This window comes from Pleurodeles waltl, chromosome 4_2, assembly GCF_031143425.1.
Source record: "Pleurodeles waltl isolate 20211129_DDA chromosome 4_2, aPleWal1.hap1.20221129, whole genome shotgun sequence".
Lineage (NCBI taxonomy): Eukaryota > Metazoa > Chordata > Amphibia > Caudata > Salamandridae > Pleurodeles > Pleurodeles waltl.
In genome coordinates, this window is record NC_090443.1 from 927013722 (window position 1) to 927027938 (window position 14217).

Sequence of the window (14217 nt, forward strand, 5' to 3'; positions counted from 1 at the left end):
ACCTTTTATGGACCACCACTGGGCTTCTCATCATTGATGTTTGTAACAGAAAACGTTGCTATAGAGAGGACTGAGCTCACCCTGTGTACAACATCCTAATCGCTCACCCCGGATACTAATGTAGAACTGCAGATCGCCACCTCATCGACTAACCTTATTACCGGAAGGGAAAAATCAGTTAAGACGTCTGAGAGATAAGAATAGGTGGAAAATGAATAAAAAGCATATCTTAGCACACACTGCTGCTATATAATGTCAGTACTGACACTAAAGGTATTTATCTCACATGTTTACAGAAGCTCGCCATATTTATGTCATTGCCAATTAAAGATTTATACAGATTGATCAGGACAACAGATAAAAAGACTCAGATCCAGGTTTTGCTTATTTCCTCTGAGTGGGCAAAGACGTTTTGAGTTGTTGTGTGTGTGTATAGGAATTCACTAGTTATAATTAGAGTTACCTCAAATAACTATAAATCGCACCCACGCCACACACATTTTTTTTCATCAAACATTTTAAAGCAAATATACATTGATATTATCAGTAATGTTATCAAAGATGTCATGAGTGCCGTAATTTGTGGGATAATTAGCAGTGCATTGCAAGAGTGAGAATTATAGTTGCCTTAGGGCATGAGACCCTGACAGACCCTGTGATCAACACCACCTAACCACCCAAACCCATGCTGTGCATAGCCCTTGGGCTGTGCGCAGTGGGAGTTGGCCGTGGATTCTCTGGGTGTGGGAATAGGTGTAAAAGGGTATATCTGGAGATGAGTGGCTGTCAGATTGCCTATCTGGGTGTGAGAGTGAGTAGATCAGTGTTTCAGTGGGTGCATCAGTGTGTGTGGGTCTGTGAGTGGGTGCATTAGTGTGTCAGTGGATCTGTGAGTGGGTGCGTGAGTGTCTGAGTGGGTCTGTGAGTGGGAGAAATTAATTGAAAGAGAGACAGAAAGAGAGAAAGAAAGTGAGAGAGAATGAGATCCTTTTTTAGGCCTTTAATATCTCCTAAACTTAGAATGAGATATTTGTGTTCAATATAAAATAAAACATTTTTTTATTATTTTAAAAAAACGATAATATTTTTCTTTATAAAAAAGAGGGAATTGAGTCCAGCTGGACTTGAATCCCTAGAGCTCAGTGTGAAGGTCGCCGAACTATCGTTTTTTTTTTTTTTTGGCCCTTTATGGACTTTCTGGGACCGACAAGGAGCCCTTAAGGGCTCCTCCACAGTCTCTATATATTTTTTTCTTTATTTTTATATTTTATCATTATTATTATGTTTTTAATTAATCAAAAGCCGTTACATGCTACCTGACACTGCGGGGAAAGCCTAAAGGCTTCCCTCGCACTGTCATTGCTTCAGCAAGCACAGGGCTGATTTGACAGCAGCTCTGTGCTGGCTGAAGCATTTCATCTCTGTCCCCTGCACAAGTTGAAGGCTTTGGATTTTGACAGCAGGACCTGCTTTACAGGCCCCACTGTCAAAACCCAACATGTTTGCTGTGTCTTGGCTGCAGAGCTACAGCCAAGCCAGAGTAAACAGCTATGTCCCGGGGTGGACACCCCGGGACATATCAGGAGCCAGCCCTGAGGGGTGGGGGTTTCTAGGGCCATCAGTGGCCTTGCAGCCCCCAACCAATGAGAATAGCCCTGGGGGGGTCCCTGGGGCATGGGGGTCCATGTGCCACCTGATTACCTAAACGCCCCAGGGAGGTGGTGGTCCCCGGCGCAATGGGAGGGGGCCCGACGGCCCTCCCTGCATATAAGAACACAGCCCTGGGTAGGTGGTGGTCCCCAGAGCAGTGGGAGGGGCCAGGAGGCCCCCCGCATTTCTAAAGAAATGCTCCCAGGACTTTCCTGTCCAGGGGCTTTTCAGTAATGAAGCGCAGGAGTCCGCCCTTCGTTTTTTTTTTATTTTAAAGTGGATCCGCGGATCCCAACTCCGCTTGTAAAAATAAAAAACAATGTTTTTTAGCCCTGGGGGGTCCCAACCACCAGAGATAGGGGGTCAGGTGGTCCGTACCCTGGTCCCTTTTCTTTCTTTTTTTTTTTTTTTTTTTTACTTTTTTTTGGAACTCAGCTTCAGCTGGGTCTCAAGATGGCTGACAAAACTTCAGTGACTTCTGTTGTTGAAGTGTTATCAAACAACCAGATCTCAGCACAAGATCTGCAGGGGTCACGAATCCTTCGCGTCCCTAGATACATACATTTGTTTTCCCCTTAATTCCTCAAAAACCACTGAACAGAATTACACCAAAATAAGCAAAGATCGCTTTCTGGACCAGGACCTACCTGTCTGCCAAATTTGGTGTAATTCCGTCCAGTAGTTTTTGCGCAATTGCTGTTCAAAAACCCTATGGAAAAATGACTAGAGAAAATTTATTTTGGGACCCCCCCCCTTTTTCTCTACTCCCCCTGGACGAGTCACCCCAAAACTTTCCAGGCTGCAGCTAATGGGACTGACAATCTCTTTTGGAAAGTTTCCTGAACATTTGCCAAGCGGCGCCAAAGATATAGGCAAGTAAAAAAACTGTTTTTATATAGAAACCTAACCTAGTGGCTACCCTGTGGGGCATATTTAAGAAAAGTGTCAGTGCACGCAGTGCAGTGCCACTTTTCTTGAGTCCCTTAGCATCCCCCTAACATCACCATGTGTGTGCCGTATTTAAAATACAGCGCACCATGGCAGTAGTTAGGTGAATAGCATCAGAATTTTTTAAGCTACCCCGGAGCTTTGCCGAATTTTGATGCTAATCATGTGAAACCCATTGTGGCCCATTGCAAACAGTGGTGGCCTCCTTATAATGCCTGCTCTGAGCAGACGTTAAAAGTGCAGTAAAAAATGCAGCGAAGAAATCTCTCAGATTTCTTTGCGACATTTTTTTGGCCCCACCAAAGGGGGAATTCCCACTTTGCATAATTTGTTTTACTCTAATGTGGCCCAACGAGGCAAAAATCACCACACCAGATTTACAAAGTGGCGCAATGCCTGCATTGCACCATTTTGTAACCCCTTGCGACACATTATGCCTGCGCCAGGAATAATGTATGCAAGGGTGGCGCCCAAAAAATGGTGCAAATGAACCTAAAAGATTACTTCGCACCATTTTTTGCGGCGTTTTTAATGCCTCCCCAGAGCAGATGTTAAAAGGGGCCACACCATTGTTTATAATAGGCCCCTATGTACTGTTCAGGGTTAGAGCCAGCACTTTGGTGCTGACCCTGAATAGTACATCAATAGCATCAAAAGATTTTACGCTATTGCTCCTACCTTGCGCCATGGTGTGCCATATCTTAAATATGGTGCACACATGGTGGTGGTAGGGGGGCGCTAAGGGGAGCAAGTAAAGTGGCGCTGAACTAGGTGCAGTGCCACTTTTCTTAAATCTGCCCCTTAGTCTAAACAGATGGAGGGTAATACAAAAGCCAATCATTGTAGTATATAAAACTCTTAAAGTTCTTAGTTTTTATTGACTATAACCCACAAAAATATGGCACAATATTGTATATTCAGTGTTGGTGATGTGCAGGTGGTTTATGCAACTGACCTCTGTGTAAGACAATATTGTATTTTAATTGTGTTTTGCTTCTGAAGTAAAATAAATGCTTTCAATTACATCATGTTCAAAATCACCTAAAATGGATATTCATACTGAATTTGAAAAAAAACTATGTGGAAAATGATACAAAAAAAACATTGCAAGCTTAAGGTCATTAAAAAATGCGAATATGGACTAAGACCCTCATTATGAATTTGGCAGCCTTGGGGAAAGACCACCATGCGAAATGCCGCCACCAAACTGCCAGGGGCAGTGGTACAGCGTCTGCCATATTACGAGTCACAAAGAAGTAAACGCTCAAATCCAGCCACAAAGCCAACACCACCAGGTCGATCTATGGTGAAAGAGTGACTGACCAACCGCCGGTCCCACCACACCGACAGCATTCCGAACGCCCCATAACGAGTCAGTTCCCAGCACAGCAGCACTTGCAAGGCGGTTAACCATTAGCTGTTCGCACCACCGCAATACAAAAAGGCACCGCCATTAGTAGCCCACACCACATTGGACAGTTCGCATCCCCCACATCTGAAACACATACACACACCTGTTCACGGTACTATAAAACAACCCCCACACACTCCCACAATCCCTTGTGACTCCCACGACCAGCCACAGAGACACAAGCCACTAAGCACATCCCATTCACTACAAACACCTTCACATTCCACACTTAGCAAACACCACCACCATCACCACCCTCCTGCATCCACTTTCACACACCCCCACACCACCAATCCCCCCACACTGCACCCATGGTGGGTGAAATCCTCAGAGTAGAGCCACAACTGATAGGAGCCCAAGTCCAGCAAACATTGTTGGCCAGGAAAACGGATTTATGGCAGAGGATCTTCGAGAGGGTCTATTCAGTCTCCACCTATCCACGCACAAGAGAGGATATCAGGAGGAGGTGGAACGACCACAGGGGGAAGGTCTGTTCCAAGGCATCCAGTCATCAGATTGCCCAGAACAAAACTGGCGGTGGGCTCCCAGATCCTCCCCTTGGCTTGACATCCTGGGAGGAGAAGTCTTAGACATCATGCATCCGGTGGGCCTGACTGGTATCATTGGAGGTCTCGACTCTGGTAAGTCATTCAATTACCCCCCAAGGCCCCAAAAAATCCTGTCCAGCATGGCTCCCCACCACTCCCTAACCCACCCCATCACACACCACTGCACCCCCACAATCACCCCATGTCTCTCACATGCATGCCAAACCACCTCTCTCCCACCATCACCACACTCCACCCCCCATGCACAGATGACCATCACAATGTGTAGAACCACAACTCCCACAATGCATCAATCCTCACACAGCAAAGAAAACACAGTCCTACATCAAAGTGGAATAGCTGCATGGGCAACCACAGCCCACTCCTACTGGTTTCCACAACAGCGTCCCAACATATGGCAATGACAGCAGTGCGAACCACCATCCACAACCCAAAATGGTACAGCTTACTGTGGCACAATCCCCATACCCAAATCAATGTCTGCAGTGCTGCTGTTGTCAATGCCATCACTGGGAAGCAAGTCGGGCCACTGCATGCACCACACCACGGAAATGACATCTACACATCCACATACAAACTCTCCACCTTTCTATCAACAGGTAACCCTGCCACTGCCACCCTGAAGAGGAAGCCAGGGTCAGACAGCCCTCACGATGATGAAGGCCCAAGAGGATGTCTGGATAGGGTCGACTTGACTGGGCCATCTGGGGGGACTGGTCAGTTCACTCCCAGCAGCCCAACCATGGGCATACCAGACAACCTTTGCCATGTGCCTACAAGACCTCAGTCAGCCTCTCCTCCACCAACCTGTGCCCCAGGGACCGCTCAATCAGAAGTGTGCACCACAGTGGAGAGGCCAGTGTATAGGGCACACACCTCAGACAATGAAGGGCCTGGAACCACTGGGAGTGGGCACACTGCACCAGAGACAACAGGGGCTATGGGTAGTGGGAGGGGTGCAATGGTCAAAGGGACGGGCCCGCCACAGCACCAGACTGTCCAGGAGGCCCTCACCCAACTCCAGGGTGCATGCCACCAAACCCAGGACACCATGGCCCAGATCCTCGCCACCGTGCAGGAGACCCAGAGGCTGCAGACTGCACATCATCAGGAGGCCATGGAGCAGTGGCAGACCCACAATGCCACCATGGCCTCCATAGGAGGGTGCTGAGGGAACTCACCACCATCCAGTGTCAGTCCACCTCCCACCAGCAGGCACATTCCAATAGCCACAACCCATCTGAGCCCTCCACGTCAGTGGAAGCTAGTGGCTAGTGGCATGGAGGCCCTGCCCCAAGACCCGCAGGACACCAGTACCCCTCCCCCTGTAGCTGAGGAGCTCCCACGCAAGCGAGGGCATCCAACCAGACATCCAGCCAGAACTGATGCCAAAACCAAGACCACCGCCAGGAAGTGACCCTCGCCTGAACATTTTCCCCTGTGTGTTAACTGTCCACTGTCATATCTCTGTTCCCCCAAGGCCACCATACTGGACTGCGACTACCCACAGATAAGGCAGGGACCACAGTGCACCACAACAATGCCCTGTAAATGGAAGAAGACAGATACACCAGTCACTAAAGAAGTCACATATGCCTAGTCAGCACACATGCACTTTAAGTACAGGAAGCCAAGGCTGAGATGGCAACACAAGTCCCCAACCATATGCTCATAACAAATCCACATTCCCAAAACATACGTCCCCATTGGTCCCTCCCCCACACCAGACATATCCAGACGTGAGGCAGTTCCCACTGGCATGCACAGTGATGTTGCACAGCCCCCCAATGTCGAGCCTCAGGAAAGGATGTAATACAGAAGAATCAACCTAGTGCAGCACACATGGAGCACTGGATCTGCCAGTTCAGGCAACAATAGTCATGCACATAGATGTCACAGGTGCAGCAACACAACAGCTGGTACCGAATGGCACTGACCTGTGCACAGTAAGGAACCAACTCATGGGCACATGTAACATCCCACGTCCCCCAGAGCCACCCAGAATCAGAGATGCATCCAATCCATACAGTGATTACAGACACCAGGTGGCAGCATGGCACAAGGCAGACAGTTTTACAGGTCACATCCAAGACAATTGACACATACCTGTATCTCAGTGGAAGTATTGTTGTATCAGCTCTGCTTTGGAGTCAGCTGCTTCCTCATCGTCTTTCTCCTCATTACTCCTCATGTCACCTTCATCAGCCACTGATACAGGTACCACATCCTCTGGATCCAGCAATGGGATGTGACGTCTGAGGGCCAGATTGTGTAGCATGCAGCAGGCAACAATGATCTGGCACACCTTCTGTGGTCTGTAGAGTAGGGCACCTCAGGAGATGTGCAGACACCGAAATCTGACCTTTAGCAGGCTGAAAGTCCTCTCAATGACCCGTCTTGTCCTACCGTGGGCCTCATTGAAACTCTTTTCAGCAGCTATAGTCAGATGCCTCACGGGTGTTAGTAGCCAGGGAAGGTTGGGATAACCAGAGTCACCTGTGTGCACAGAGGTAGGAGTCATGTTAATTCTGGGAGGGTGATAGGGCAGGTCGTGAAGGGTGTTGAGAGCAGAGGGGAACACATTTGAAGGGATACATACCGATCAGGCAGGGTCGGTCCCTATGAAATGGTGCCATCATGTGTGGGATGGTGCTGTTCTGCAGAATGTATGAGTCATGCACAGAACCAGAGAACTTTGCAGTCACTTGTGTGATATATTGTTCAGTGAGACACGCCCCCGGTACATTGGTGGAATGGAAGTTTTTACGGTTCCTATACACTTGTTGACTCCTCCTGGGTGGCACCAGTGCAATGTGGGTGCCATCAGTGGCCCCTATCACATGAGGTACATGTGCCAAATCATAAAATGCAGCTTTGATGGTGGCCAAATCAGCACTTTAGGGGCACCTGATGTAGCTGGGCAGATGTTTTAGCAGGGCACATATTACGTCCCTCAGGACGTTTTTGAACATGGGCTGTGACATCCCTGCTTCAAGGCCACTGTAATATGGAATGACCCTGAGGCAAGGAAGTGGAGGACTAACAACACCTGTATTGTGGGAGGGATGGCATTGGGATGACGATTGGCAGGCAACAGATCAGGCTCCAATTGGCTCACCACCTCCATGATGGTCTGACGGTTCAGACGATAGGTCTGAATGACGTGTCGCTCTTCCAGGGTGGCAATGTCGATTAGGGGCCTGTACACCAGAGCTTTCCTCATCCTCACCCTTCCACCGTACCTGGGAGTAGGAATCATGATGTGCACCATTGACTGTGTGGATGTAGCTTTGCTGTGCACAGGTCACAAAATTAAACCAATGACACACCTAAATGCACTCTCATTTCACATTGCACATGTAAAATAACAGCCGCCTGTCCTGAATGCACAGGACAGATGGCAGTTAGTCCATCCCGCTGGCATAACACGTCATGGCGGTAGGCTGTCGCAACTGCTGTGCAACTCCTCATTGGTTAATAGTGTTGCCTATGGGAGACAGGAGCCAGCACTGGACAGATGGAAGTTAGCCAATCCCGCCGGCGTAACACGTCATGGCAGTAGGCGGTTGAAACTGCCGTGCAACTCCTCATTGGTTAACAGGGTTGACTATGGGAGACAGGAGCCAATGCTGATCTCCGCCGGCAGTGACGGTGATGTCTGCTGTGGACATGTCATGTGCTCAGGCTCACTTGACTCCTGACATTCGTGCACAGAAGACCTCCACCGCATGTGCTGTTGTGTTCTGTCTCTGGTTGCCAAGATGCCACGTCCTGCAGGAGATAGGGCCCCAGCCTTCACCCAGGAAGAATTGGAAGAACTTGTGGACGGGGTCCTACCCCTGTATGGGGCACCAGAGCAGCAGGTGAGGGTAATGTCACTGTCCTGTCTGTGAGTGGTGCAGATGGGGACGGGGCCTTGGGACAAGGCAGTGTGACTGAAGAATGGACATGGGTGAGTAGTCAGAGGATATGTGGATTGATGGAATTTGCGTGTGGAAGTGAGATGTGTGCTGTCCACTGCTGTCCCTGTGTTGCCATGCTACATGATCTTGTCCTTCTGTCTGTGTCACCCATGCAGGTCAGCGCCCATCAGAAGAAGGAGAAATGGTGTGCCTTCGCCAAGCAAGTGCGGACCCTGGGGGTCCATGTCCAACAGGGCACCCACTGCAGAAAGTGGTGGGAGGACCTGGGACTCTGGGCCTGGAAGACCGCGGAGGCCCAGCTGGGGACGTCCTCCCAATGAGGGAGAGGTTCCAGTTGGACCCTGACCCCCCTTTATGCCCCGCATTTCGGTGGTGGCATACCCTGAGGTGGATGGGCACTTGAGGACAGCACAGCAGCCACAAGGGGGTGAGTACGCACTTGCATTATGTGTTGCCTTAGTAGCTCAGGATGTGCACTATTGGAAGGCTGTAGTGTGGGTGCTAGGCAGAGACATGTCCACTATGGGTATTAGACAACTGGGAAGGATATTTATCATGGACTGCCATGTAGTCAGTGAGTTGAGGGTCACTTTTCCCCAATGTGCTATCTATTTTGTCACCCACTACCAAGATGAGCTTGGCAGTTCATGGCAACAGGTTCATTGCATCTGGGGTGTCAGGCCATTGCAATATGTTCTTGCGAACCACTGTACCAGGGGTGACTGTAGAGTCCTGGAATTGTGTGTCTCAGAGGGCATGGGAAGTGGCCAGGTACTGTGCAGCTGTGGCAGGTATGCCTCTCATCATATACATGTTTGCATCTGTGTCACCATCAGCGGTACATATGTGTATTGCTGTGGTTTCCCCCATGGTGTTTCATTGTTGTAACGTGTAAGTGAGGGCAAGACGTGTCATGGCATGGCATTAGAGGATGTTGTAGTTACTGTTTGTGACTGTTGTGCTAGCATTGACCGGTTGCACCCTGTCTCTCTCTCCCACCCTCCCTCTCCCCCTCTCCTCCTCAGTCTTTGCATGCATCAGCATCATCTTGTGAAGGAGAAGGGGCACAGGTGTGTGGGGAAGCTGCAGCCCGCAGGACCCAGGAGGCTGAATCCATTGGAGCCGAGGGGGACCAGTGGGTGAGGGGAGTGCCACAGGGGAGACGGGATCAACCACAACATCTTCGGATTCCTCCTCTGATGGTGGGTTCCTGGCGGTGGCGGACCCATCTGGGCCCATGCCTGCATCATCCTTGTCTGCCACCCCCTTACCAACACAGCCCTCCCTGTAGCTCCCCACTCGGTTGCCCGTGCCTGCTCACCCAGGAGGGTGGGCATCTCCTTTGCCTCAGGCACCTCTGCCCCTGCCCCAGTCAGCCCTGCTGCCCTCAATGAGGAGGCCATTGACCTCCTGAGGTCCATCTCTGTGACAACCATCGTGAATGCCATCCAGGGACTGGCATCCCAGATGTAGCAGTCAAATGCCTTCCTGGAAGGCATTCACGATGCCCTGTCTTCCCTGCAGAGATCGTTTGAGGCTCCGGCCTCCTCATAGATGGCAGCCAGTTTTCCTACTCCTTCTGTCCCATCTCCAACTAAGTGTTGCCACTCCCACATCCCTCTCCCATCACCCCTCGAAGGCACACCTTCATACCACCATGCATTCACATCAACAGACACAGATCGCAACCACAAGTACCACAGGAGCCAACCACCGCCATGCACACACACAACAGACACATGCAGACACAACAACATCCACTCCCTACACAAGCTCCCCCACCATCTCCACCCTCACAGTCACATCACCACTCACACCAGCAGTCACCACCTCATCAGTCCCAGATCCTGCCACATGTGCTCTCACTAACACCATCACCACAATATTACACCCCCACACATGAGCCCCATACACCACATGCAGCACATCCACCCTACCTGCAGACACCACCCCAACATTCACTCACACATCCCCCCTGCCATCGCCCTGTGTCTCCTCCCCCCTCCTCCCAGTACACCTAAATGCCCACACTCACCCACCCAACAGCCACCCAGCACACATATGTGATCCACCCATGCACCTACACCCAAGGCACCTCCATGTACACACCTCTCAACCATTCCCACTGCCTCCACTCCCAAACGCCTTTCCCATGACCTATCTTGTGCCCCTAAGAAACGTTTCCATCAAGAGCTTTCCCTGTCCCCCCCCGACTGGCCCAGTCTCTGTTCCACACAAGTGCCCTGCTACCCTTCTCAGACCCCTGCCTTCCACCTCCCAGTACTCCTCTGGTCCTCACCATGCCCCTCCAACACCTGAGACCTACACCCCCACAAAGTCTGCAGTTGCCGCTCCCAAACCCAAGCCAAAACACACTTCCTCCACCTCGAAGGCTAAGCGAATGTCCACCCCCCTCCCTGCTAAACCACCGTCTTCCAAGGGCAAGTCAAAAGAGCCCCCCTCAAAATCCACCACCAAGGACCCGCCCTCCAAGTCCAACACCAAGGGCCACCCCTCCAAGTCCAGAACGAAGGAACCCCGCTCCAAGCCCAAATCACTCCATCTCTGAGGTGCCTGCATGCCCCATTGATATCCCAGCCTTGTGGAGGTCAGCACGTTAGTCAGGAGTCAAGTTGGGATGTCATTCTGTGCCCAGTGTTCTCGGGCAGTGTGAGACATTTTGACTGGCCCTTTGGCCTATTGTACATAGTTTGTTTTTTTATACTTGTTTTGCGATTACATCTGCATTCACGGCAACATTGGTGGCAATGGTAACAACCGCCTCCTGGCTTTCCTTCTACATGTATGTGTGGTGGATGTGCGATTTTGTGTGTGTGTTGTGTGTGTGCACTAATGTCCTTCCCTCCAGTGTGTGCTTGGCTGGTGTGCTTACGGTTGGTGTCTTGGTCGGTGCCGCTGATCCTGGAGGTCAGTGTGCAGCAGGAGCATTGGGAAGACTTGCAATTTGCGTGCTATGGTGCCTACGGACGTGCCTGTGTTCCTGAAGGTGAGTGTTTCCTTTTATGTTGTTCATTTCTGTCAGGCTTCTTATGGTGGTGAGGCTGCCCCGGAAATCCTGGCGGTGTGCAAACTCATAATACGGTCGTGGGAAACAGCCTGGCTGCCGGCCTGGAGATGCCTTCTTCCGGCCGCAGTGGTCCATCCACTGTGGCGGTTCAAACGAAAACTTGGCTGTGTTCTGCAGGTGCCTTCCTAGTACTTGTAATATGGCGGTCTTTGACGCCGGGCCCACGGAAGTCCAACCGCTAACTTCACCGCGGCAGTCCACTGACCGCCAAATCTGTAATGAGGGCCTAAGTATTCTTTTACCTTGAATGCTTTCTAGCTTTTCTTAGCCTTTATCTTTGGGGTCGAAAGAATTCCCAAACCATTAATGAACCATAATCATAAATAAGAGCATTAAAAAGAGTTCCAATGTTGTACAAAAGTCATCTGTCCAGTAATTCGGCAGGACCCTCCCTCCCTAACATACTTCCTTGACCAATTGCCCTGGTCCATTCTTCCTTCGTCCCCGACCCCACCACCCGCCTTTCTTCCCCAGCTCCCGCCTGTCAACGTTGTTGAAACTTCTATCAAAATAATGTATCACATGATGTAATTTTTCTTGTGAGTCCTTATATAGACCATCCGAACAATGGCCATCGTGGAAAATATCCCATAAAATATAACAAGCATTGGTAAACCCAATAGCCTAGCTACTTTATAAGTTAAAGTGAATATTCCTTGTCCGGCAAACTTATTTGTGGGGATGGGTGAATAGATAAATGTTGTTAGACATGAAAGCCTTAGGGTGGTCACCCCTAACTTTTTGCCTGCCTCCCTCCACTTTTTAGATTCTATTTTTGCTGGTTTGAAGACTCTGCACACTTTAACACTGCTAATCAGTGCTAAAATGCATATGCTCTATCCCTTTAAACATGGTAACATTGGATCATACCCAATTGGACTATTTAATTTACTTATAAGTCCCTAGTAGAGTGCACTATATGTGCCCAGGGACTGTAGATTAAATGCTACTAGTGGGCCTGCAGCACTAATTATGCCACCCACTTTAGTAGCCCCTTAACCTTGTCTCCGGCCTGCCATTGCAAGGCCTGTGTGTGAAGTTTCACTGCCAATTTGACCTGACCTTTAAAAGTACTTGCCAAGGCCAAAACTCCCCTTTTTCTACATATAAGACACCCCTAAGGTATGCCCTAGGTAACCCAAAGGGCAGGGTGCTGTGTAGGCAAAAGGCAGGACATGCACATGTGTAGTTTACATGTCCTGGTACTGTGAAACCCCTAAATTAATGTTTACACTGCTGTGAGGCCTGCTCCCTTCAAAGGCTAACATTGGGGCTGCCCTCATACATTGTTTGAGTGGTAGCTGCTGATCTGAAAGGAGTAAGAAGGTCAAATTTAGTATGGCCTGAATGGCTATACAAAATCCTGCTGACTGGTGAAGTTGGATTTAATATTACTATTTTAGAAATCCCACTTTTAGAAAGTGAGCATTTCTCTGCACTTAAATCTTACTGTGCCTCACAATCTGCGACTGGTTGGGATTAGTTGACAGCTCCCTTGTGCATTCATTCAGACACAGCCCAAACACATGATACTCAGCCTCACTTGCATACATCTGCATTTTGAATGGGTCGTCCTGGGCTGGGAGGGAGGAGGGCCTGACACTTGCATGTCAAAGGACAGTAGCCTGCCCTCACACAAAGGACTGCCACACCCCCTACTGGGACCATGGGAGACAATATTGAACTGAAAGGGGACCTTGTGCACTTCTAAGCCACTCTTTTCAGCCTCCCCCACTTCAAGGGCACATTTGGGTATTTAAACAAGGCCGCTGCCCCTACCAACTCAGACACTTCCTGGACAAGAAACTTGAACCAGAACCTGCATCCTGCCAATAAGAACTGCCTGGCTGTCCAAAGGACTCAACTGTCTTCTTTCTGTGAAGGACTGCTGCCTTGCTGTTGCCCTGCTGCCTTGCTGCTCTCTGGCTGAGGTGAAGAAGTGCTCTCCAAGGGCTTGGATAGAGCTTGCCTCCTGTTCCCTGAAGTCTCAGGACCAAAAAGACTTCATCTCTACAAGAAAGATTCCTTGTGTGGCGAAATTCGACGCACAGCCTGCCAGAAACGATGCACAGCCTGCACCGCAGTGAAAATTTCACCGCACGCTGAACTGGAACGACGCAGCCTGACTTTGCAACGAGAACATGGACGCAGCACCAGCTTAGCAACCGGAAATTCAAAGCTCAGCCAAGCCGGAACGACGCAGCCTGACTTACTGAGAGGAATCGACGCAGCACCTGCCGTGCGGTAGAAAATTCAACGCAACGTCCACCAAACCGATGCAGCTCCTGTGACTTCGTCCTGTGCGGCCCAAGAAATCGACGCACACCACCTTTGTTTCCATGCATCTCCTCCTCTGCGGTTCTTTACGCAGATTTTGCACGCAAACCAGGTACTTTGTGCTTGAAAGAGACTTTGTTTGCTTTTAAAAGAGTTAAGACACTTTATATCACTTTTACAGTGATATCTGAACATATACTTGTTGCATTTGTAATCGTTTTGACCTGCATTTATCCAGATAAATATTATATATTTTTCTAAACACTGTGTGGTGTATTTTTGTTGTGCTATATGGTGTTATTGCATGATTCATTGCACAAATACTTTACACATTGCCTTCTAAGTTAAGCC